The sequence below is a fragment of the Pristiophorus japonicus genome, chromosome 12, assembly GCF_044704955.1.
Source record: "Pristiophorus japonicus isolate sPriJap1 chromosome 12, sPriJap1.hap1, whole genome shotgun sequence".
NCBI lineage: Eukaryota > Metazoa > Chordata > Chondrichthyes > Pristiophoridae > Pristiophorus > Pristiophorus japonicus.
This window is the reverse complement of record NC_091988.1, coordinates 50,828,745-50,852,157: the sequence shown is the minus strand read 5'-3', so window position 1 is coordinate 50,852,157 and position 23,413 is coordinate 50,828,745. Positions and strand designations below refer to the sequence as shown.

The 23,413-nt window shown below is 49.9% G+C and overlaps 1 pseudogene; it reads right to left on the bottom strand.

Moving 5' to 3' along the window:
- LOC139276792 (inter-alpha-trypsin inhibitor heavy chain H3-like) overlaps positions 1–23,413 on the bottom strand; it is a 251,392-nt pseudogene that overhangs the window by 120,964 nt on the left and 107,015 nt on the right.

The window sequence follows — 23,413 nt, the reverse complement described above, 5'->3', positions numbered from 1 at the left end:
GGCACCCTCCACAGAAAAGACTTGTGCAACAAGCTTGGCAAGAAATAGATGACAGGATGAATACTACTATGAAATCCTGTGACACTGGCTCCAAATATAAAAGAAGATGGCAGATTGGAGTAAGCTGCCTCAGTAAGATTATACAATGACTTCATATGCTAAGTAACTGCCCCTAGTATGTATGCCATAAAATATTTGCTCATAATCTGTTCCTCTACTGCTGCTGTCCCAATCAAAGCATTCTTACCACCTTACAGCTCTTTTTTTTTTACCATATATGGCCATACTGCAGCAGGGCACAATACAAGCTGCAACTTACAAGTAAAACTGCTGTCATTCTGAAATGTTATAAACGGATTTACGCAGCAAATCATTCTAACATAGCCTAGCTGTATAGTGCTTGTGTGACAAGTGCACTTTATATATGAAATTTTGCATTGCTTGTTTATTTTGATATATGTTCTGAATGGTTGTTGGTGGTTGAATCTCTTTTTCTTCTCTGTGTATTTGTGTCTGATAAAACACAACAAGGACAGCAGAAAAAGGTTAACTAAAGAAAGGGAAATCATGGACGAGACTACATCATTAAAGTAACACAGAGGAAGTCTGTTTCAAAGTCCTGAATTTACCTGAATTTAGACTTACCTTTCAGATAAGATAAGGGAACACCACCACCTCCAATTTCCCCTCCAAGTCACACACCATCCTGACTTGGAAGTATATCGCCGTTGCTTCATTGTCGCTGGGTCAAAATCCTAGAACTCAGTCCCTAAAAGTACTGTAGGAGTACTTTCACCACACGGACTGCAACGGTTCAAGAAGGCGGCTCACCACCACCTTCTCAAGGGCAATTAGGAATGGGCAATAAATGCTGGCTTTGCCAGCGACGTCCACATTCCAGGAACGAGTTTTTTTTAAATATAAAATTGAAGCCTGATCTGTGTGTTCAGGTGGATGTAAAACTTCCTATGTTATTATTCAAACAAGAGCATCCAAGTGATAGCAGATGTTCCAGAAAGTGTGCAGCATCAGCCAGCCATCGCAGTACTAAACATGGCTAAGTCAGCACAAGGAAGTTCAGACTCGCCCGAATCCCAATAGACCCCCACAAAAGCCCAGCAGTCAGTCAGTACGTTTACTCTGTTCACTGGGGAATCATTTTGAAGAAGTCATGGGTTCTTCGCTCCAAAACCAACCATAGTATCACCACCACTACAAACTGATGATAAATTCTTTAGCCGACGAACTCGAGCACTTTTTGTCACTGTATCAGGTAACATCTCAGCTGACCACTCATAGCTTCCTGGTTATGTTATATCTGAATGGTTTTGACAACCAGATATTAGAAGGCAACAGAATAATAGATCAATGATGATGAATGTCTCAGAGGAGGGTAATTGAGTGTTTCACCTCCTGATTCCCCCAAAGTCTTTCTACCATCTGCAAGGCACAAGTCAGGAGTGTGGAATACTCTCCACTTGCCTGGATGAGTGCATCTCCAACAACATTCAAGAAGCTCGACACCATCCAGGACAAAGCAGCCGGCTTGATTGGCACCCCATCCACCACCTTAAACATTCACCCCCTCCATCACAGGTGCACTGTGTCTGCAGTGTGTACCATCTACAAGATGCACTGCAGCAATTTCCCAAGACATCTTTGACAGCACTTCTTAAACCCACGTCCTCTACCACCTAGAAGGACAAGGGCAGCAGACATATGGGAACATCACCATCTCCAAGTTACCCTCCAAGTCACATGCCATCCTGACTTGGAAATATATTGCTGTTCCTTCATCGTCACTGGATCAAATTTCTGGAACTCCCTCCTTAACAGCACTGTGGGAGTACCTTTACCACATGAACTGCAGCGGTTCAAGAAGACAGCTCACCATCACCTTCTCAAAGGCACTTAGGGGTGGGCAATAAATGCTGGCCTTGCCAGAGACGCCCACATCCCATGAATGAATAAAAATAAAGTATCTCTGTCTTTCTCTCAGGTAGTAAAGGAATGCAGTTTACTCATAGGAATACCACAATATGGGGGTTATTTTTGGCCAATGGGTGAACACAGGCAGAGGGTGCTGTGCAAATGAGACTAGCCTGTTTTAAAGTGTGGATTTAGCACACAATTTAGATTCTAATTGCTGATTGCCATAATTTGAACTTGCCTGGTGGTGCTAAACAAACACCTTGATCTACAAATTGGGTAAGGCCTAAAAACAGGTGTGGGCAGCACAAAGCACTATGTGCCCATGTCCATACAAAGTGGTACAGACAGCATGCAAGATTCATGCTGCCTACTCATTATATTGATTGCAATTATGATCTCAGCACGAAACGTGCCGCTGATTGGTTTGGCATTGAACAGGGAAGTCAATATTGGGTGGGGTCTACTGGCCAATAAAATTTGAAACATAGAAATATAGAAAATAGGTGCAGGAGTAGGCCATTCGGCCCTTCGAGCCTGCACCACCATTCAATAAGATCACGGCTCATCATCCCCTCAGTACCCCTTTCCTGCTTTCTCTCCATAACCCTTGATCCCCTTAGCCGTAAGTCCCTCTTGAATATATCCAATGAACTGGCATCAACAACTCTCTGCGGCAGGGAATTCCACAGATTCACAACTCTGAGTGAAGAAGTTTCTCCTCACCTCAGTCCTAAATGGCCTACCCCTTATCCTAAGACTGTGTCCCCTGGTTCTGGACTTCCCCAACATCGGGAACATTCTACCTGCATCTAACCTGTCCCGTCCCGTCAGAATCTTGTATGTTTCTATGAGATCCCCTCTCATTCTTCTAAACTCCCATGTACAAAGGCCCAGTTTATCCAGTCTCTCCTCATATGTCAGTCCAGTCATCCCGGGACTCAGTCTGGTGAATCTTCGCTGCACTCCCTCAATAGCAAGAACGTCCTTCCTCAGATTAGAAGACCAAAACTGAACACAATATTCCAGGTGAGGCCTCACCAACGCCCTGTACAATTGCAGTAAGACCTCCCTGCTCCTATACTCAAATCCCCTAGCTATGAAGGCCAACTTACCATTTGCCATCTTCACTGCCTGCTGTAGCTGTATGCCAACTTTCAATGACTGATGAACCATGACACCCAGGTCTCGTTGCACTTCCCCTTTTCCTAATCTGCCACCATTCAGATAATATTCTGTCTTCGCGTTTTTGCCACCAAAGTGGATAACCTCACATTTATCCACATTATACTGCATCTGCCATGCATTTGCCCACTCATCTAACCTGTCCAAGTCACCCTGAAGCCTCTTAGCATCCCCCTCACAGCTCTCACCGCCACCCAGCTTAGTGTCATCTGCAAACTTGGAGATATTGCACTCAATTCCTTCATCTAAATCATTGATGTATATTGTAAAGAGCTGGGGTCCCAGCACTGAGCCCTGCGGCACTCCAGTAGTCACTGCCTGCCATTCTGAAAAGAACCCGTTTATCCCGACTCTCTGCTTCCTGTCTGACAACCAGTTCTCTATCCACGTCAGTATATTACCCCCAATACCATGTACTTTGATTTTGCACACCAATCTCTTGTGTGGGACCTTGTCAAAAGCCTTTTGAAAGTTCAAATACACCACATCCACTGGTTCTCCCTTGTCCACTCTACTAGTTACATCCTCAAAAATTCCAGAAGATTTGTCAAGCATGATTTCCCCTTCATAAATCCATGCTGACTTGGACCGATCCTGTCACTGCTTTCCAAATGCGCTGCTATTTCATCCTTAATAATTGATTCCAACATTTTCCCCACTATTGATGTCAGGCTAACTGGTCTATAATTACCCTCCTCCCTTTTTAAAAAGTGGTGTTTCATTAGCTACCCTCCAGTCCATAAGAACTGATCCCGAGTCGATAGACTGTTGGAAAATGATCACCAATGCATCCACTATTTCTAGGGCCACTTCCTTAAGTACTCTGGGATGCAGGCTATCAGGCCCCGGGGATTTATCGGCCTACAATCCCATCAATTTCCCTGACACAATTTCCCACCTAATAAGGATATCCTTCAGTTCCTCCTTCTCACTAGACTCTCAGTCCCCTAGTACTTCCGGAAGGTTATTTGTGTCTTCCTTCGTGAAGACAGAACCAAAGTATTTGTTCAATTGGTCTGCCATTTCTTTGTTCCCCATTATAAATTCACCTGAATCCCAACTGCAAGAGACCTACGTTTGTCTTCAGTAATCTTTTTCTCTTCACATATCTATAGGCGCTTTTGCAGTCAGTTTTTATGTTCCCGGCAAGCTTCTTCTCGTACTCTATTTTCCCCCTCTTAATTAAACTCTGTCCTCCTCTGCTGAATTCTAAATTTCTCCCAGTCCTCAGGTTTGCTGCTTTTTCTGGCCAATTTATATGCCTCTTCCTTGGATTTAACACTATCCTTAATTTCCTTTGTTAGCCACGGTTGAGCCACCTCCCCAGATTTATGTTTACTCCAGACAGGAATGTACAATTGCTGAAGTTCATCCATGTGATCTTTAAATGTTTGCTATTGCCTATCCACCATCAACCATTTATATATCATTTGCCAGTCTATCCTAGCCAATTCACTCCTCAAACCATCAAAGTTACCTTTCCTTAAGTTCAGGACCCTAGTTTCTGAATTAACTGTGTCACTCCCCATCTTAATAAAGAATTCTACCAGGTTATGGTCACTCTTCCCCAAGGGATCTCGCACAACAAAATTGCTAATTAGTCCCTTCTCATTACATATCACCCTGTCTAGGATGGCCAGTTCCCTAGTTGGTTCCTCGACATATTGGTCCAGAAAACCATCCCTAATACACTCCAGGAAATCCTCCTCCACCGCATTGCTACCAGTTTGGTTAGCCCAATCAATATGTAGATTTAAGTCACCTATGATAACTGCTGTACCTTTATTGCATGCATCCCTAATTTCTTGTTTGATGCTGTTCCCAACCTTACTACGACTGTTTGGTGGTCTGTACACAACTCCCACTAGCATTTTCTGCCCCTTTGACCTTAGCTCTCTGCAATACTTAAAGGAGAGGTGCTTTGTTGGAAAAAGCCTTGACCCAACAGCCAAGGGAGAGGACGAGGAGATATTCTGATATGGCATTGAAAGCCTTAGTCCTTGAGGTTCAAAGATGTTGTCAGGTCCTCTAATCACAGCAGGGCAGGAGGCCTTCAAGACAAAACAGCTGAAGGCTGTGGGAGGAGATCACTGAAGCCATCAGTGCGATAAGTGTTATCCCTAGGACCTAGATCCAGTGCAGCAAAAGGTTTAATGACCTCACACGAGTGGTCAAGGTGAGTGGATGCATCTTCTAATGACATATCCCACCATTTGAACCACTAGCCTCACAGACTGCTCAATGCACCACCACACCATCACTCACCTACCAACAATCACTACCAATCACCACTCATACCTCACAATCATAGCTTCACTTCACCCTCACACACTTACCACTGCTGCAAGGCTCAGAACCACATCTCACAGTTTGCACAAACTGCCAGCTATTCAAACATGGCAGGCACATCACCCAAACACATTGAAGGAGAAGACACACCGTCACTGCATCTGACACCAGCTCATAAAATGGCACTGCACAGACTTTAGAGGGTAGTATAGAGGTGGTATCTGCACGTGGTGAGTCACTGGGCACGAGTGGGCAGCAGCCAGGTCTGAGGGAAAGGCTAGCTTGGGTGCTGGCTCCCCAGAGGGCGAGCTCACACACGAGTTCTGCTGCACAGACATTGCATGGGGCTCTGCACAGAGCTTGGAGCCTATGAGCTAGACTTTCCACTTCACATCGCCCATCTAAGGCCCATCTATGGCCCAAAATGGTCCTCTATCGCCCATTTTGAGCAAAAAGGGGAAACTAGGCCCAAAATATCACCTGAAAAATAGGCCCCCAAGTTTCCATTTTGATCGCTGAGATGATCGCCCAAACAAGGCCCATCCCAAGTTTCAGCACTTAGCATGCACTTCGCTGGGCCGATGCAAGGCCCAAAAGAGTGCTCAAAAATAGTTGCTTTTTCAGGGCCTTAGAGAGGGAAATTGGCACTACGGACACCATTTTTAGCCTCTGAGGAAGGATGGAGAATTGTTCTGAGTTAGTTTGAGAGTAAAATTGATGCAAATTGTACTCAGAAATTTGGGACAGGGAATATAAATAGGTATTATCACCTTATTTATGCATATATTGGAATTATTTATTAAATAGCTTTTACATAACGAAGTTATTTAATGATATTCAGTGGGGAAACAGAATAAACAAAGAAATCTGCATGAAGAACTGTACGATGTAAAACTTATGTAAGTAAGAGAGAAGGTTCAAAAGTTGTAGAAATTTTTTTTTTATTAACAAAGAACTAATGAACAACACCCTCCCTCCAACCCCCCACCCCTGCACCAACCCAACCTTCCCTCAAAATCCCCAAAACGTTACAAGAAGAAGAAATGAACATTTTACAGAACAAGTGGTCATTTAAGTAATGATAACAAATGACCATTTCAGTCACGTTAACAAGTGACCATTTCAGTTATGATAACAATTGACCATTTCAGTCATAACAACAAGTGGCCATTTCGGTCATGACAACAAGTGGCCATTTCAGTCATGATAACAAGTGACCATTACAGTGATGACAACAAGTGACCATTTCAGTGATAACAAGTGACCATTACAGTGATGATAACAAGTGAGCATTTCAGTTACAACAACAAGTGACCATTTCAATGATGATAACAAGTGACCATTTCAGTCATGACAATGAGTGATCATTTCAGTGGTGATAAAAAGTGACCATTTCAGTCATGACAACGAGTGACCATTTCAGTGATGATAACATAGAAACATAGACATAGAAAATAGGTGCAGGAGTAGGCCATTCGTCCCTTCGAGCCTGCACCGCCATTCAATAAGTTCATGGCAGAACATGCAACTTCAGTACCCCATTCCTGCTTTCTCGCCATACCCCTTGATCCCCCTAGTAGTAAGGATTACATCTAACTCCTTTTTGAATATATTTAGTGAATTGGCCTCAACAACTTTTTGTGGTAGAGAATTCCACAGGTTCACTACTCTCTGGGTGAAGAAGTTTCTCCTCATCTTGGTCCTAAATGGCTTACCCCTTATCCTTAGACTGTGTCCCCTGGTTCTGAACTTACCCAACATTGGGAACATTCTTCCTGCATCTAACCTGTCTAAACACGTCAGAATTTTAAACGTTTCTATGAGATCCCCTCTCATTCTTCTGAATTCCAGTGAATACAAGCCCAGTTGATCTAGTCTTTCTTGATATGTCAGTCCCGTCATCCCGGGAATCAGTCTGGTGAACCTTCGCTGCATTCCCTCAATAGCAAGAATGTCTTTCCTCAAGTTAGGTGACCAAAACTGTACACAATACTCCAGGTGTGGCCTCACCAAGGCCCTGTACAACTGTAGCAACACCTCCCTGCCCCTGTACTCAAATCCCGTCGCTATGAAGACCAACATGCCATTTGCTTTCTTAATCGCCTGCTGTACCTGCATGCCAACCTTCAATGACTGATGTACCATGACACCCAGGTCTCGTTGCACCTCCCCTTTTCCTAATCTGTCACCATTCAGATAATAGTCTGTCTCTCTGTTTTTACCACCAAAGTGGATAACCTCACATTTATCCACATTATAGAGCATCTGCCATGCATTTGTCCACTCACCTAACCTATCCAAGTCACTCTGCAGCCTCCTAGCATCCTCCTCGCAGCTCACTCTGCCACCCAACTTAGTGTCATCCGCAAATTTGGAGATACTACATTTAATCCCCTCGTCTAAATCATTAATGTACAATGTAAACAGCTGGGGCCCCAGCACAGAACCCCACTAGTCACTGCCTGCCATTCTGAAAAGTACCCATTTACTCCTACTCTTTGCTTCCTGTCTGACAACCAATTCTCAATCCACATCAGCACACTACCCCCAATCCCATGTGCTTTAACTTTGCACATTAATCTCTTGTGTGGGACCTTGTCGAAAGCCTTCTGAAAGTCCAAATACACCACATCAACTGGTTTCCCTTGTCCACTCTATTGGAAACATCCTCAAAAAGTTCCAGAAGATTTGTCAAGCATGATTTCCCTTTCACAAATCCATGCTGAATTGGACCTATCATGTCACCTCTTTCCAAATGCGCTGCTATGACATCCTTAATAATTGATTCCATCATTTTACCCATTACCAATGTCAGGCTGACCGGTCTATAATTCCCTGTTTTCTCTCTCCCTCCTTTTTTAAAAAGTGGGGTTACATTGGCTACCTTCCACTCCATAGGAACTGATCCAGAGTCTATGGAATGTTGGAAAATGACTGTCAATGCATCCGCTATTTCCAAGGCCACCTCCTTAAATACTCTGGGATGCAGACCATCAGGTCCTGGGGATTTATCGGCCTTCAATCCCATCAAGTTCCCCAACACAATTTCCTGACAAATAAGGATTTCCCTCAGTTCCTCCTTCTTACTAGACCCTCTGACCCCTTTTATATCCAAAAGGTTGTTTGTGTCCTCCATAGTGAATACCGAACCAAAGTACTTGTTCAATTGGTCTGCCATTTCTTTGTTCCCAGTTATGACTTACCCTGATTCTGACTGCAGGGGACCTACGTGTGTCTTTACTAACCTTTTTCTCTTTACATATCTATAGAAGCTTTTGCAGTCCATTTTAATGTTCCCTGCAAGCTTCCTCTCGTACTCTATTTTCCCTGCCCTAATCAAACCCTTTGTCCGTCTCTGCTGAGTTCTAAATTTCTCCCAGTCCTCAGAGTTCGCTGCTATTTCTGGCCAATTTGTATGCCACTTTAATACTATCCCTGATTTCCCTTGATAGCCACGGTTGAGCCACCTTCCCTTTTTTATTTTTACGCCAGACAGGGATGTATAATTTTTGTAGTTCATCCATGCGGTCTCTAAATGTCTGCCATTGCCCATCCACTGTCAAACCTTTAAGTATCATTCGCCAATCTATCCTAGCCAATTCACGCCTCATACCTTCAAAGTTACCCTTCTTTAAGTTCTGGACCATGGTCTCTGAATTAACTGTTTCATTCTCCATCCTAATGTAGAATTCCACCATATTATGGTCACTCTTCCCCAAGGGGCCTCGCACAACGAGATTGCTAATTAATCCTCTCTCATTACACAACACCCAGTCTAAGATGGCCTCCCCCCTAGTTGGTTCCTCAACATATTGGTCTAGAAAACTATCCCTTGTGCACTCCAGGAAATCCTCCTCCACTGTATTGCTTCCAGTTTGGTTAGCCCAATCTATATGCATATTAAAGTCACCCATGATAACTGCTGCACCTTTATTGCATGCACTCCTAATTTCCTGTTTGATGTCCTCCCCAACATCACTACTATTGCTTGGAGGTCTGTACACAACTCCCACTAACGTTTTTTGCCCTTTGGTGTTCTGCAGCTCTACCCATATAGATTCCACATCATCCAAGCTAATGTCCCTCCTAAATATTGCATTAATCTCCTCTTTAACCAGCAATGCTACCCCACCTCCTCGTCCTTTTATTCTATCCTTCCTGAATGTTGAATACCCTTGGATGTTGAGTTCCCAGCCCTGATCATCCTGGAGCCACATCTCTGTAATCCCAATCACATCATATTTGTTAACATCTATTTGCACAGTTAATTCATCCACCTTATTACGGATACTCCTTGCATTAAGACACAGAGCCTTCAGGCTTGTCTTTTTAACATACCTTGTCCCTTTAGAATTTTGCTGTAATGTGGCCCTTTTTGTTTTTTGCCTTGGGTTTCTCTGCCCTCCACTTTTACTATTCTCCTTTCTATCTTTTGCCTCTGTCTCCCTTTTATTTCCCTCTGCCTCCCTGCATAGGTTCCCATCCCCCTGCCATATTAGTTTAACTCCTCCCCAACAACACTAGCAAACACTCCCCCTCAGACATTGGTTCCGGTCCTGCCCAGGGGTAGACCATCCGGTTGGTACTGGTCCCACCTCCCCCAGGAATTTGAATCGCTCCCTGCTGCACCACTCCTCAAACCACGTATTCATCTGAGCTATCCTCATCCCGTTTTTTACCTATATCGTCGGTACCTATGTGTACAACGACAACTGGCTGTTCACCCTCCCTTTTCAGAATGTCCTGCACCCACTCTGAGACATCCTTGACCCTTGCACCAAGGAGGCAACATACCATCCTGGAGTCTCGGTTGCGGCCGCAGAAACGCCTATCGATTCCCCTTACAATTGAATCCCCTATCACTATAGCTCTCCCACTCTTTTTCCTGCCCTCCTGTGCAGCAGAGTCACCCACGGTGCCTTGAACTTGGCTGCTGCTGCCCTCCCCTGATGAGTCATCCACCTCAATAGTACCCAAAGCGGTGTTTCTGTTTTGCAAGGGGATGACCGCAGGGGACCCCTGCACTACCATTCTTACACTGCTCTTCCTGCTGGTCACCCATTTACTATCTGGCTGAGTACCCTTTACCTGCAGTGTGACCAATTCGCTTAACGTGCTATTCACGTCATTCTCAGCATCATGGATGCTCCAGAGTGAATCCACCCGCAGCTCCAATGCCGCAATGCGGTCCGTCAGGAGCTGCAGGCAGATGCACTTCCCACATATGTAGTCGTCAGGGACAGCGGAAGCATCCCTGACTTCCCACATAGTATAGGTGGAGCAAAACACGTGTCCGAACTGTCCTGCCATGACTTAACCCTTAGATACACTTAAGTTGGCAACAACAATGCTAAATGTTACTTACTGATAAAGAAAGAAAAAGAAAAGTTACTCACCAATCACCAGCCAATCACTTACCCCCCTTGGCTGTGATGTCATCTTTCGATTTCTTTCTACTTCTTTTTTGCCTTCTCCCTGTAGCTGCACAAGCTACGCCTCTCCACGCACCTCCCGACTCTCTCCACGCACCTGGAACTCCCGAACCTCCTCCGACGCGTTGGGCCTGTTTATAGGCCTCAGCAACGCACCTCCTGAGCCTCTCCACACACCTGGAACTCCCGAGCCTCCTCCGACGCGTTGGGCCTTTTTATAGGCCTTAGTGACGCACCTCCCGACTCTCTCCACGCACCTGGAACTCCCGAGCCTCCTCCAACGCATTGGGCCTTTTTATAGGCCTCTCCACGCATCTCCCGACTCTCTCCATGCACCTGGAACTCCCGAGTGACCATTTCAGTCATGCCAACAAGTCACCATTTCAGAAAGAATGGAAAGGGAACAGTTAAGTAATGATAACAAGTGAACAAGTGAAGATTTAACTTTTTGCTGGGTTGCATAACATTTAATTATGTTTAAATGTAACCCAATAACATTGCAGATTCGAGTTACTATTTAGATCATTAAATAATACATAAATATAAATTTCAACTACTCTCGCAGCTGCCAGTAGGCTGTTCCACCGTTTGCGGCACTGGTCCAGTGTGCACGTTTCATTGGAGGCCGATTTGACTACTTCGGCTATTTCGAACCAATTCCTTCGATATGCACGGGGTGGAGGTTTCCCCTGCCCACCCCGTATCAGATCCTCCCACATGGAGCTGACAGCATTTACAAGAGCCTCATTTGCCTCTTCGCTGAAGGGTTTGGCCCTTCTCTTTCCTGCACCTCCCTCCATTCTTTAAATTTATCTGTAATTTGGATAAGACTTTCTGACCTGCTTCCTTTCTCCTCTCTGTCTTTCTCTCTCCAAGACCCACCAGAGCTTCTGAGCATGTGTGAAGACCCTTGACCTCTCAAAATGTGGGACGAAACATCAACTTGAAAAAAAAAAATCAACCTGCACATGCGCAGCAATGCGTTGCTAGGGAAGCTTTTTTTTTCATTCACTTCCATTTTCTTTGGGCGATCAGGAGATCGTCGAGAAATCACATCGCCTATTTGACATCGCTGGGGTAAGGCCGAATGGAAAATCACAAAAAAGAAAATGGGCTTTGAGCCGGCGATCAGCACGGGCGATAAGTCCCGCATCGCTGGAACAAGGCCCATTTTTTTCGGCCTTAGCCTGAAAGTGGAAAGTCTAGCCCTATGATTTCCTGGATAGAAATGAAGGACAACTCCATGAGAAACCTTGTGGACCCAACCGTGAGGCTGCGTATTGCAGCTTCCATGGCAGCACAGACCGAAGCGACTCGACATCTCAGTGCTGCATTGGAAGGTCAAACTGCTGCCATCGTGGCTGGGTTTACAAGTGTGGAAAGGGGCTTGCAGGCTCAACAGATTACTAGGAACGCTGAGGTGCCACCCTGGGGGAATAGCAGTGGCTCCGTAGAGCAAGAACCTACTTTCCTCTCTCAGGATAACAGCATTCCTACTCCCACCACTGCCACTCTGCCAGTGCCCTTGCTGCTGCCTCTGTGACCTCCCAGATGCAGCGATGGACAGTGAACTTGGAGATGTTAGTTATGTTTCCTGGTCTAGACTAGGAGGATCCAATGGTGAAAAGACTGAGGACCACGGTGACCTTGAGGGCAGCTGGGAGAGCGATCGCTGCCCTGGTCTGATTGCAGGAGGTGGCAGAGTTCTGTGACCACCTCCTTGTGAAGTGGATCTTCACTGTTGGCTTAAGTGCAGGTCGGAGAAATGCTCTCGGAAGACCCTCGGTGGGTAAGGCCTCCTGCTGAGAGGCCTCCCCTTCCTCCCTCTGTGAGCACCTTGTCCTCTTCTTCGCTGCCTCCGCTCCATCTCCCCGTCATACTCAAGTGCGAGGGGGACTGCAAGTAGAGCCCCCATGACTGGGAGCAAGTGGTCTGAATTGACCTGAGCTCTTTAACTGTGAAGCAAGGTATTCTCCAGTGGCTGCAACACTCCCTGTCACCTCACCAACTTTAAATAACTCTAGAAAGCTCCAAACAGTTGCACAAACTTACACAGAGCCAACAGAAATGAAAGTGCAAGTCAGCTGCAAGTTGTTGATGGGGAGTCCTTCCTGCTGCTGAACGCATGTTCAGCTGATCATAATTTGGAGAAGGCATTAAAAGGAGCGTCCAAAATGGCAGTTCATGCGTCAAATAAGCAATGCAAGCCGATTGACACCGATTGACGTCTCATCTAAATATCTGGAGCTCGCAGAGGAGGAGGAAGAGGGCTCTCAGCAGGAGGTCTTACCTACCTAGGGGCTTCTGAGAGCATTTCTCCGACCTGCACTTAAGCCAACATCTGTGTATTAGAATGCTCCACTTCACAAGGAGGTGGTCACAGAACTCTGCCAGGCAATGGAAGAGCTGCCGACCTGCCCAAAATGATGGCTGCTGTGTACCGCGTCGGAGTGGGCAGATGTGAAGCGGCCGCCATTTTTTCTTCCAAACCAGTCTTAACGGACAGTGCAAACGGGTCCAGAATCCTGACCCTGAAGGTTTAGCACACAAGTGCTGATTGGACACAATTTTCGTGGAGCAGTATATGTGGGCTCCTCGCACCAACTTCTACTGTAGGTGCTAGCACATAGTGGAACATTGCAGGGTGGCTCAGGGATCGAGGGAGAGAGAACGCAGGTTTCGGATGCTTTTCTGCAGCTCCAACAGCGATGGCCTGGAGATGGTGAGTATCCCTTTAAGTAGCACTTGAAATCAACATCAATGCCGTATTATTCCCAAACAGATGGTCGCTGTTAGGAAAGTGTTTGTTAACTCGCCAGCCACCAAAATGTCATGCTGCCTCTTTACTGAGTGCTAGTAGGCATTTTAAGTGGCAGTCAGCTGTTTAACAAGCCTCCTGCCAGTCGTTCCTAGTGCTGGCTTCAACTCCTTTACCAAGATGGTTTCTTGCGCTAAACGCGGGTTAAACTGACGTTCAGTTTAAGAGTCCATCTTGACCACCTCTAATGTCCATTTTACAAAAATCTCCCCCTATGACTACTACAACTTATATTTATATAGCGCCTTTGACATAATAAAATGTCCCAAGGTGTTTCACAGGATTGTTATTAAAAAAATTGACACCGAGCCATATATGGAGATGTTCGGGCAGATGACCAAAAGCTTGGTTGAAGAGGTAGGTTTTAAGGAGCATCTTAAAGGAGGAAAGAGAAATGGAGAAGTGCAGAGATTTAGGGAAGGAATTCCAGAGTTTAGGACCTAGGCAGCTGAAGGCACGACCACCAAAGGTGGAGCATTTAAAATCAGGGATGTTCAAAAGGCCAGAATAGGCAGAGCGCAGAGATCATGGGGAATTCTAGGGAGGAGATTACAACAACAACGTGTAAATATATCACCTTTAACGTAGTGAAACGTCCCAAAGCGCTTCACAGGAGTGTTAGGAGATAAAATATTTGACGGCAAGTCACATAAGTAAAAATGAGCAAATGTGACCAAAAGCTTGGTCAAAGAGGTAGGTTTTAAGGAGTGTCTTGAAGGAGCAAAGAGAGGTAGAAAGACAGAGAAGTTTAGGCAGGGAGTTCCAGACCTTGGGGCCTAGGCAACAGAAGGCATGGCCACCAATGGTTGAACGATTAGAATCAGGGATGCTCAAGAAGCCAGAATTAGAGGAGCACTGACATCTCCGGGAGGGGGGGGGGGGGAGGGGGAAGGAGGAGGCTGGAGAAGATTACAGAGATAGGGAGGGGTGAGGCCATGGAGGGATTTGAAAATAAGAATGAGAATTTTGAAATTGAGGTGTTGTTTAACCGGGAGCCAATGTAGGTCAGCAAACACAGGGGTGATGGGTGAGCGGGACTTGGTGCAAGTTAGGACACGGACAGCCGAGTTTTGGATCACCTCTAGTTTACGTAGGGTAGAATGTGGGAGGCCAACCAGGAGTGCATTAGAATATTCAAGTCTGGAGGTAATAAAGGCATGGATGAGGGTTTCAGCCGCAGATGAGCTGAGGCAAGGGCGGAGACGGGCAGTGTTACATAGGTGAAAATAGGCAAGGATGAGAATTTTAAAATCGAGGTGTTGCTTAACCGGGAGCGAGCACAGGGGTGATGGGTGAGCGGGACTTGGTGCGAGCTAGGACACAGGCTGCCGTGTTTTGGATGACATCAAGTTTATCAACGATAGACTGAGGGAGGCCAGTCTGGAGTGCATTGGAATAGTTAAGTTCTATTCATCCAGAGCCGGATATCGAACAAGCAGTCTGATAGCTTAGAAATGATGGAAGGTTCGAGAGAGGTGAGGAGAGGTAGAGCTGGATATTATTAGCGTACGTGTGAAAACTCATGTTACGTTACCGGATGATGTCACCGAGTGGCAGCATGTAGATGAGAAATGGAAGGGGCCCAAGGATAGATCCTTGGGGGACACCACAGGTGAATGCGGGATTGGGAAGAGAAGCCATTGCAAGAAATTCTATGGTTATGGCTAGAAAGTTAGGAATGAAACCAGGCAAGTGCAGTCCCATCCAGCTGGATGACAGTGGAGGCGTTGGAGTAGAATTTTGTGGTCAACTGTGTCAAAGGCTGCAAACAGATCCAGGAGAATGAGAAGGAATAGATTACCTTTGTCGCGGTCAATTTAATGTCATTTGTGACTTTGGTAAGAGCAGTTTCAGTACTATGGCAAGGGCACTAGTCTGATTGGAGGAATTCAAACAAAGAGTTCTGGGAAAAATGGGCATGGATTTGAGAGGCGACAACACGTTCAAGAGCGCTGGAGAGGGTGGGGAGTTTGGGGATGGGGATGGTAGTTTGCAAGGATAGAGGGGTCAAGGTTTGGATTTTTGAGGAGAGGGGTGAGGAGAGGGCAGATTTAAAGGACGGGGGAACAATATTGGAGGAGAGAGAACTGTTAACAATATCCACTAACATGGGAGCCAGGAAAGAAAGTCGGGTTGCCAGCACCACAGAACACAAGAGTTGTAGACCCGAGCAGTGAATTCTCATTACGCAGCATTTTAATCCTCAGACTGGATGTTTTATAGTTGTGTTTCTTTTATTGTTGGCTTCAGCCGTTTGAATTTTTGGGCCAATAGATTTTCGGATAAACCTTTGGAGGCATGGTTTTAGCAGTGGAGAGATGGCAGGCGGTCCTGTACCCCCCAACTGGCAGGAGGCCCTCACCACAAGTCTTCCAGACTATGTGGAGGGAGGTGGCACACCACGTCATGGATAGCACTGAGTCCCAGAATCCACACCCAGTGAAGGAAGAAGTTTAACGAGCTCACTAGGGTGGTCAGGGTGAGTGAAGGCTTCAACAAATGCTACACATCTCCATCTGTACCACAAGCTTCACAGATTGCTTAATGCACCACAACCCCAGCACTCACTCACCAATAATCTCTACCTTGCAACACTCACACCCACATCTCACACCTTGCTAATAATGACAGCTTTCAACTATGGCAGGCACAGGGGTCATTACTTATTAGAATTCATGTCATATGTGTGATATTTTTATAGATAAATTTGTCAAGTGTGTTTGGAATATTTTGTGGTCCCTCTCCTTTCACCTTTTTGCCCAGGAGGACACTGTAATATGCCATGAGACAGGGATTGTATGATTGGGATGTGGTGAGCTAAGGGGATCTGGAGTTTCATTCCAGAAGGCCGATTGTCTTGCGGCCTCCGCCCTCCCTCAGGTTCCTCCTCCTCGTCCGTCTCCTCCTCCTCCTGAACTAATTCCGCAATCCCACAGCCCCCATGACGGTGAGGAAGTGTTGTGAGCAGAAGTCTTCAGCTAATAATGAGTGACTTCTGCAGAATCAACACTCCCTGTCACCAGAAAAACGAAAGAAAGCTGTTGCCGTTGCAAGAAGTAGCGAAAACAGGCACTGGATCTGCAGAACCATGTTGTTGCAGCTGATTGGGGATGGTACCTTTAAATATCGCTGCTGCAGTCTGCATCCTGCTGGTAAATGACAGCTCTCCCAGTTGTTGTTCTGCGCTGCCATTAAGGTAAGTGGCTATAACGAAGTTGGGAGATAGGACATCCAGTGAGCGTTGCACACTCACTGATGTCACAAACTCCATGATGGCAAGGTCCCTGGCAATCGAGTTTATCGGCTGGACTACCATGGCGCTGGAACCAGACTCAGCTGTTGTACAGCTGTCAACGGCATTTTAGCGCTATCCTGTGGTGCTAACGTGTGGCGTAAACCACACAAATTTCTCCGCCAGAGATTCAACAACAACTGCTTAGCACTCTGCAGCCCAATCACCATAGGCAACAAATCCTGGATATTAGAGCATATGGCCTCATTCTGAACCTCCAGGTAATGTTTTCTAGTTATTGTCATTCCTTCAGAATGTCGTCATCAACTAGACACAGACATAAGAACATAAGAATTAGGAACAGGAGTAGGCCATCTAGCCTCTCGAGCCTGCCCCGCCATTCAACAAGATCATGGCTGATCTGGCCGTGGACTCAGCTCCACTTACCCGCCCACTCCCTATAACCCTTAATTCCCTTATTAGTTAAAAATCTATCGATCTGTGACTTGAATACATTCAATGAGCTAGCCTCAACTGCTTCCTTGGGCAGAGAATTCCACAGACTCACAACCCTCTGGGAGAAGAAATTCCTTCTCAACTCGGTTTTAAATTGGCTCCCCCGTATTTTGAGGTTGTGCCCCCTAGTTCTAGTCTCCCCGACCAGTGGAAACAACCTCTCTGCCTCTATCTTGTCTATCCCTTTCATTATTTTAAGATCACCCCTCATCCTTCTGAACTCCAACAAGTAAAGACCCAGTCTACTCAATCTATCATCATAAGGTAACCCCCTCATCTCCGGAATCAACCTAGTGAATCGTCTCTGTACCCCCTCCAAAGCCAGTATATCCTTCCTTAAGTAAGGCGACCAAAACTGCACGCAGTACTCCAGGTGCGGCCTCACCAATACCCTATACAGTTGCAGCAGGACCTCCCTGCTTTTGTACTCCATCCCTCTCGCAATGAAGGCCAACATTCCATTCGCCTTCCTGATTACCTGCTGCACCTGCAAACTAACTTTTTGGGATTCATGCACAAGGAACCAATCGTGAAGCAGTAGAGGCGTGTCCTGCTCAGTTGGAGCTGTGAGCAGTGAGGAGAGGAGCAAGCAACTTGAGCTCCTGCCTGTAGAGCCCTGAGACCAGCCCAGGAACAGAAGGAAGGAAGGGGCTTCACCATCACTTCTATCCAGAGGGAGAGGAGGAGAACAGAAAACTTTTACAACTTTATCATTCTGCAAAGAGTTGGAGAGAGGGGGAAAAACCACCAACAACATCCAGTGTGGAAGGAGGGAGACTCTACATTCTGCAGGTGGGTGTGGGTGCATTTCCCCAAACAGACTTTGTTGTATCGGTGGGGGGAGGAAAGAAGACCACTGAGGGCCGGAACATCGCGGGGGGTGTGTGTGTGTGTGTGTGGTAGTGTGCGTGGGGGCCGTGCTTACAACTAGGCCCCCCCCACAATTGAAACCCCCCCCACCCCCAATTGCCTAGCCTGGGATAGCTGGAGCTACCAGGCTGAAGATTTTCATTAATCACCCAATTAAAGATCGTTAGGAGTGCCTGGTGGCTCCAGCTACCCCAGGTGAAGACATCTTCTCCCCCCACCTGAAGACCACCTCAAAGACTTTTGTGTTTTGCCATCTGGGGAGTGCACCCACCCACAGCTGCGAGGAGAGACCTGCCCTCGCAGCCCCCCCCCCCTTCCCACCCCCCTCTCTCTTTTCTCTGTTACTCTGTTTCTCCCCTCTCTCTCTGAGGCCTCTTCCTTCCAAATTTGCAAAAAAAAACCAATTAAGACAACTGAGCAGAGGGAGCAAGGCCTCTCCCCAATTGTCAACGAGGGGAGAGGTGCCTCGTTAAGGGCTCCTCTGCTCAGTGAACATAAGAGGCCATTAAAGACCATTAAGGCCTGTGACTTTGGGGTGGGTGTAGCCCTTAAAGGGACCCCGTGATGGCGACCCCATCCACGCCGGTGGCAGGGCCAGCAAGGACGTATGCGCAGGTGGCAACCGCTTCCACAGCACCTCCTGCGCCACCCGCTGCCCTGCCACCATTCAGACTTATAACCAGGAAACACGGGGTCAAGAGCTACACTCACCCCACAATGAGCATTGAGGAGTGCGTGCGGGCGATGGCTGGGGTAGTCGGCCCCTCGGCCATTGTCGCAGCCTCCAAGATGTCTGGGAAGGCCGTGTTCTTCCTGGGGTCGGAGCGGGCGGTGTCCCTGGCCCTTGAAAAGGGGCTCACGGTGGGCGGGACGTTCCTGCCGGTGGACCCTCTCGAGGCCACCGCGCAGAGGGTCATCGTTTCAAACGTCCCGCCCTTTGTTTCCGCTGAGCTCCTCCTCCCTCACCTACAACAACTGGGGGAGGTAAGGTCAGGGATCAACCCCATACCGCTCGGCCTCAGGGAGAGCAGCCTGCGCCACGTGTTCTCCTTCCGCCGCCAGCTCTTTGTCCGGCTGGCGCGGGAGGAGACGACGGAAGGTCATTTTAATGTGGTGCACGAGGGGACTGCCTACCGCGTCTTCTGGACGTCGGACGGCGTGCGGTGCCATGCCTGCAGGGAGGTGGGGCATGTTCGTAAGAACTGCCCCGCCTCCAAGGCCGCCAAACCACCGAAGGCGGCCAAGGCTGGCGCTGCCGCCACCCCTCCCCCTAGTTGCGTCCGCGTGCCGGGAGCCATGGGTGCGCGGGCATCGTCGGAGGCCTTTGTTTTCAGGGCCTCCGGCGGGGGGGAGGGAGAGCGTCCGAGCGGAAAGAAGGCGCGGAAGAAGGAGAAACATCTAGAGGCGGGTCCCCTCGGTGCGCCGGAAAGTCTGACCACCGCGCTCAGCCCAACCCAGTCACCGGCGAGCGCGGGGTGCCCCGAGCCCGTGCCCGGGCCCTTGAATACCACCACAGAGGGGCCCAGGCGCGGGCAAGAAAAGGAAAAGGGGGGGGCGGAGCGGGAGGCCTCGGCAGACATGGAGGTCTCCCTGACTCCGCGCGCCCCCAGGAACAAAAAGAGGCACCGCCCCAATGAGGCGGAGGGGGAACAACATCCCTCCGCGGAGGAGTCGGTGCCCGCCGCGTGTCCCGCGTCCCCCACCAGCGCCCCCAAATTGCGCTGCAGGCGCGAGGAGTCTTTCCCCGGGGAGGGTGAGACAGTTGAGGCTGCCCAGCCTCTGCCTCCCGGGGATGGAGTGGAAGATCTGCCTGTCGTGGGGGGCGTGGGGACCGCGGAGGAATGCGTAGCCGCCGGGCCGGGCGTCCCGGGGACTGAGGCGGGCGAGGCCGAAAAGGCCGAACCTGAGCCCGCCCAGCTATTACCCAACTTCCCCCGGGATTTGCTCGACCCGGCAGAGAATGAAACAATTGATTTTAATGATACTGTAGATGCTGGGCCGGGGGGTGGCAGCGGGGAGGGGGAGGAACACCCACCCTCGCCCCTTACTTTGGAGCTGGAGCACTTGGAGGGCCTGGGGATTTCCTATGGCCGGGTCTCTCCTTGTTCTCCGGTTCCTGGGGCGGAGGGGGAACCCCTTCCGCTGTCATTTCCCGACCCAGCACCATTTTTAAAAGAGCCCAGTGGGGACTCCTCTGCCGACGATCCTGGGGGTGGGATCGGGGCAGTGCCAGGGCCGGTTGGAGCGGCCGGTTCATTTGCCGTACCTTGTGCGGTCGATGGGCCGGCTGCTGGCGGCCACCTCCCGGAGGAGGACGGGGACTCGGTGGGGGACGCGGGTGAAGACCTAGAGACCACCGCCAGGGAGGCGGTGGATCTGCTCGCGGCCGCCGCTGAGGCCCTCCTCGTTCCTGCAAAGGAACTCCGGGACTTTTTGGCCCAGAGCCGGGGTCGCCGCGACCAAGCCCGACTGGCCCTGGAAAAATGGTCCGAGCCGGAGCTGATCAAGGGGTCCGTCCGCGCCGCCGTTAAAACCTTGGCCGCGGGCGGGCCCTTGACAAAGGAGCAGCACCTTGAGCTGCGCGAGCTCGAGGGACTCCTCGCTGGGCTGCGGAGGGAGCGGAGTTCAACAAAAGACTCCGCTCCCTCCCCCACAATAGGTTAAGGTAGAGGTTGCACTATGCTTTTGTCATGAAGATAACCATAGCCAGCCTCAACATCAACGGCGGCAGAGGGGCACGCCGTAGATTTGACAATTTTTCGCTCCTGCGGGAGGGGAAATATGCGGTGTGCTTCCTGCAAGAAACCCACACCGTTCCGGGAGACGAAGCCACGTGGCTCCTGGAATGGCAAGGAGAGGTCCGCATGAGCCACCTCACCGCCATTTCTAGTGGGGTGGCCATCTTGCTGGGCCCGCATTTTCAGCCGGAGATCTTGGGGGTCGAGGAGCCCGTGCCAGGCCGCTTGCTGCACGTAACGGTTCGCCTGGGGGACGTGCCGCTCCATCTCGTGAACGTGTACGCCCCTCATCCCGGCCCGCAGCAAACGCGCTTCTTTGAAGAGGTGTCCGCTCTTCTTGGCTCCGTCGACGTCGGCGACTGCATTGTCCTCGGGGGGGATTTTAACTGCACCCTCGAGGCGAGGGACCGCTCCGGTGCCCCGCAGTGCATGACGGCGATGGAGAAGTTGAGGGACCTGGTCGGGTCCTTCGACTTGGTGGACGTCTGGCGAAATCTCCACCCCGACTCCAGCGCCTTTACTTGGGTGAGGCCTGGAGTTGGATGGTCTAGAGTCGACCGCCTTTACGTGTCTCGGGCGTACGTTTCCTGCGTCCCGGCGGCCTCCATGCGGCCGGTGCCATGTTCGGACCACCACCTGGTGTGGGCGGAGCTCGCTTCGCTCCGCGCGAGGACGGGGTCCGCGTACTGGCACTTTAACAACCGGCTGCTGGAGGACGTGCGGTTCCAGGACTCGTTCCGTCGATTCTGGTCCGACTGGAGAAGGAAGCAGGGGGGCTTCCCCTCCTTGAGGCTATGGTGGGACGTGGGCAAGGCTCACGTCCGCGTCTTCTGTCAAGAGTACGCGAGGGGGTCGACCAAGAGGCGGGCGGCCAGAGTCGGGCGCCTAGAAAAAGAGGTGCTCGACCTGGAAGCCCGTCTCGGTCAAGTCGTCCAGGACCCGGCCCTGCGGACGGTGTACGAAGCGAAGAAGGCCGCGCTGAAGGACCTGCAGCTCGTCGGGTCCCGAGGCGCGTTCGTGAGGTCGCGGATCCGGTTCCTGCGGGATCTGGACCGCGGCTCCCCCTTCTTCTACTCGCTGGAAAAAAGGCAGAGTGTCCGTAAGCAGCTCTTGACGCTGCTGGCCGACGACGGCTCTCTCGTCTCGGATCCGGAGGGCGTCAACAACAGGGTCCATGAATATTACGGGGCTCTGTTCTCTCCGGATCCGTCCAGCGAGGAAGCGCGTAGAGTTTTGTGGGAGGACCTGCCGAAGGTCGGCCCGGAGGGCGCCGAAAATCTGGAAGCTCCGCTAAGCCTGGCGGAGCTGACCGGTGCCCTCGCCCGGCTCTCGAGGGGAAAATCCCCGGGGCTGGACGGGCTGACCGTGGAGTTCCACAGGGCGTTCTGGGACGTCCTGGGGAGCGACTACGCGCGGGTCCTGGGGGAAAGTCTGGCGACCGGGGAGATGCCCCTCTCTTGGCGCAGGGCAGTCATCGTCCTGCTGCCTAAGAAGGGCGATCTCCGCCTCCTTAAGAACTGGCGCCCGGTCTCCCTCCTCAGCACGGACTACAAAATTTTCGCCAGGGCGATGTCTGCTCGCCTTGGTGCCGTGCTGGACCACATGATCCACCCCGACCAGTCATACACGGTCCCGGGCCGGACAATCCACGATAACATCCATCTGGTCCGGGACCTCATCCATTGTTCCCAGGAGGCTGGTCTGTCGGTCGCCTTCCTATCCCTCGACCAAGAGAAGGCGTTCGACAGGGTGGATCACGACTATCTGCTCGGAACTCTGCGTGCTTTCGGGTTCGGGACGCATTTCGTCGCCCGGATCCGACTTTTGTACGCCGCCGCGGAGTGTCTGATTAAGGTTAACGGGTCCTTGACGGCGCCCCTTCGCTTTAGGAGAGGGGTGCGCCAGGGATGCCCCATGTCCGGCCAGTTATATGCCGTTTGCGTGGAGCCTTTCCTGCGCCTCTTGCGGACGAGGTTGACGGGACTGGCTCTGCAAGGGCCGGGCGTGGAGGTCGTCCTCTCGGCTTACGCCGATGACGTGCTCCTCGCGGTAGAGGATCCCGCTGACCTGCGGAGGATGCGTGAGTGCCAGGAGATTTACTCGGCCGCGTCCTCCGCCAGGATCAACTGGGAGAAATGTTCCGGACTCCTGGTGGGTCAGTGGCGGGTGGACTCCCTGCCGGAGGAGCTCAGGCCTTTTGCCTGGAGCACGACCCATCTCCTCTATCTGGGAGTCTACCTTAGCCCCGACGAGGGAGCCTGGCCGGCGAACTGGCAGGAGCTGGAGGCCAAGGTCGCCGCTCGCCTAGGGCGCTGGACAGGACTGCTCCGAGTGCTGTCCTACAGGGGTCGAGCGCTAGTCATAAACCAGCTGGTGGCCGCAATGCTGTGGTACCGGCTGGTCA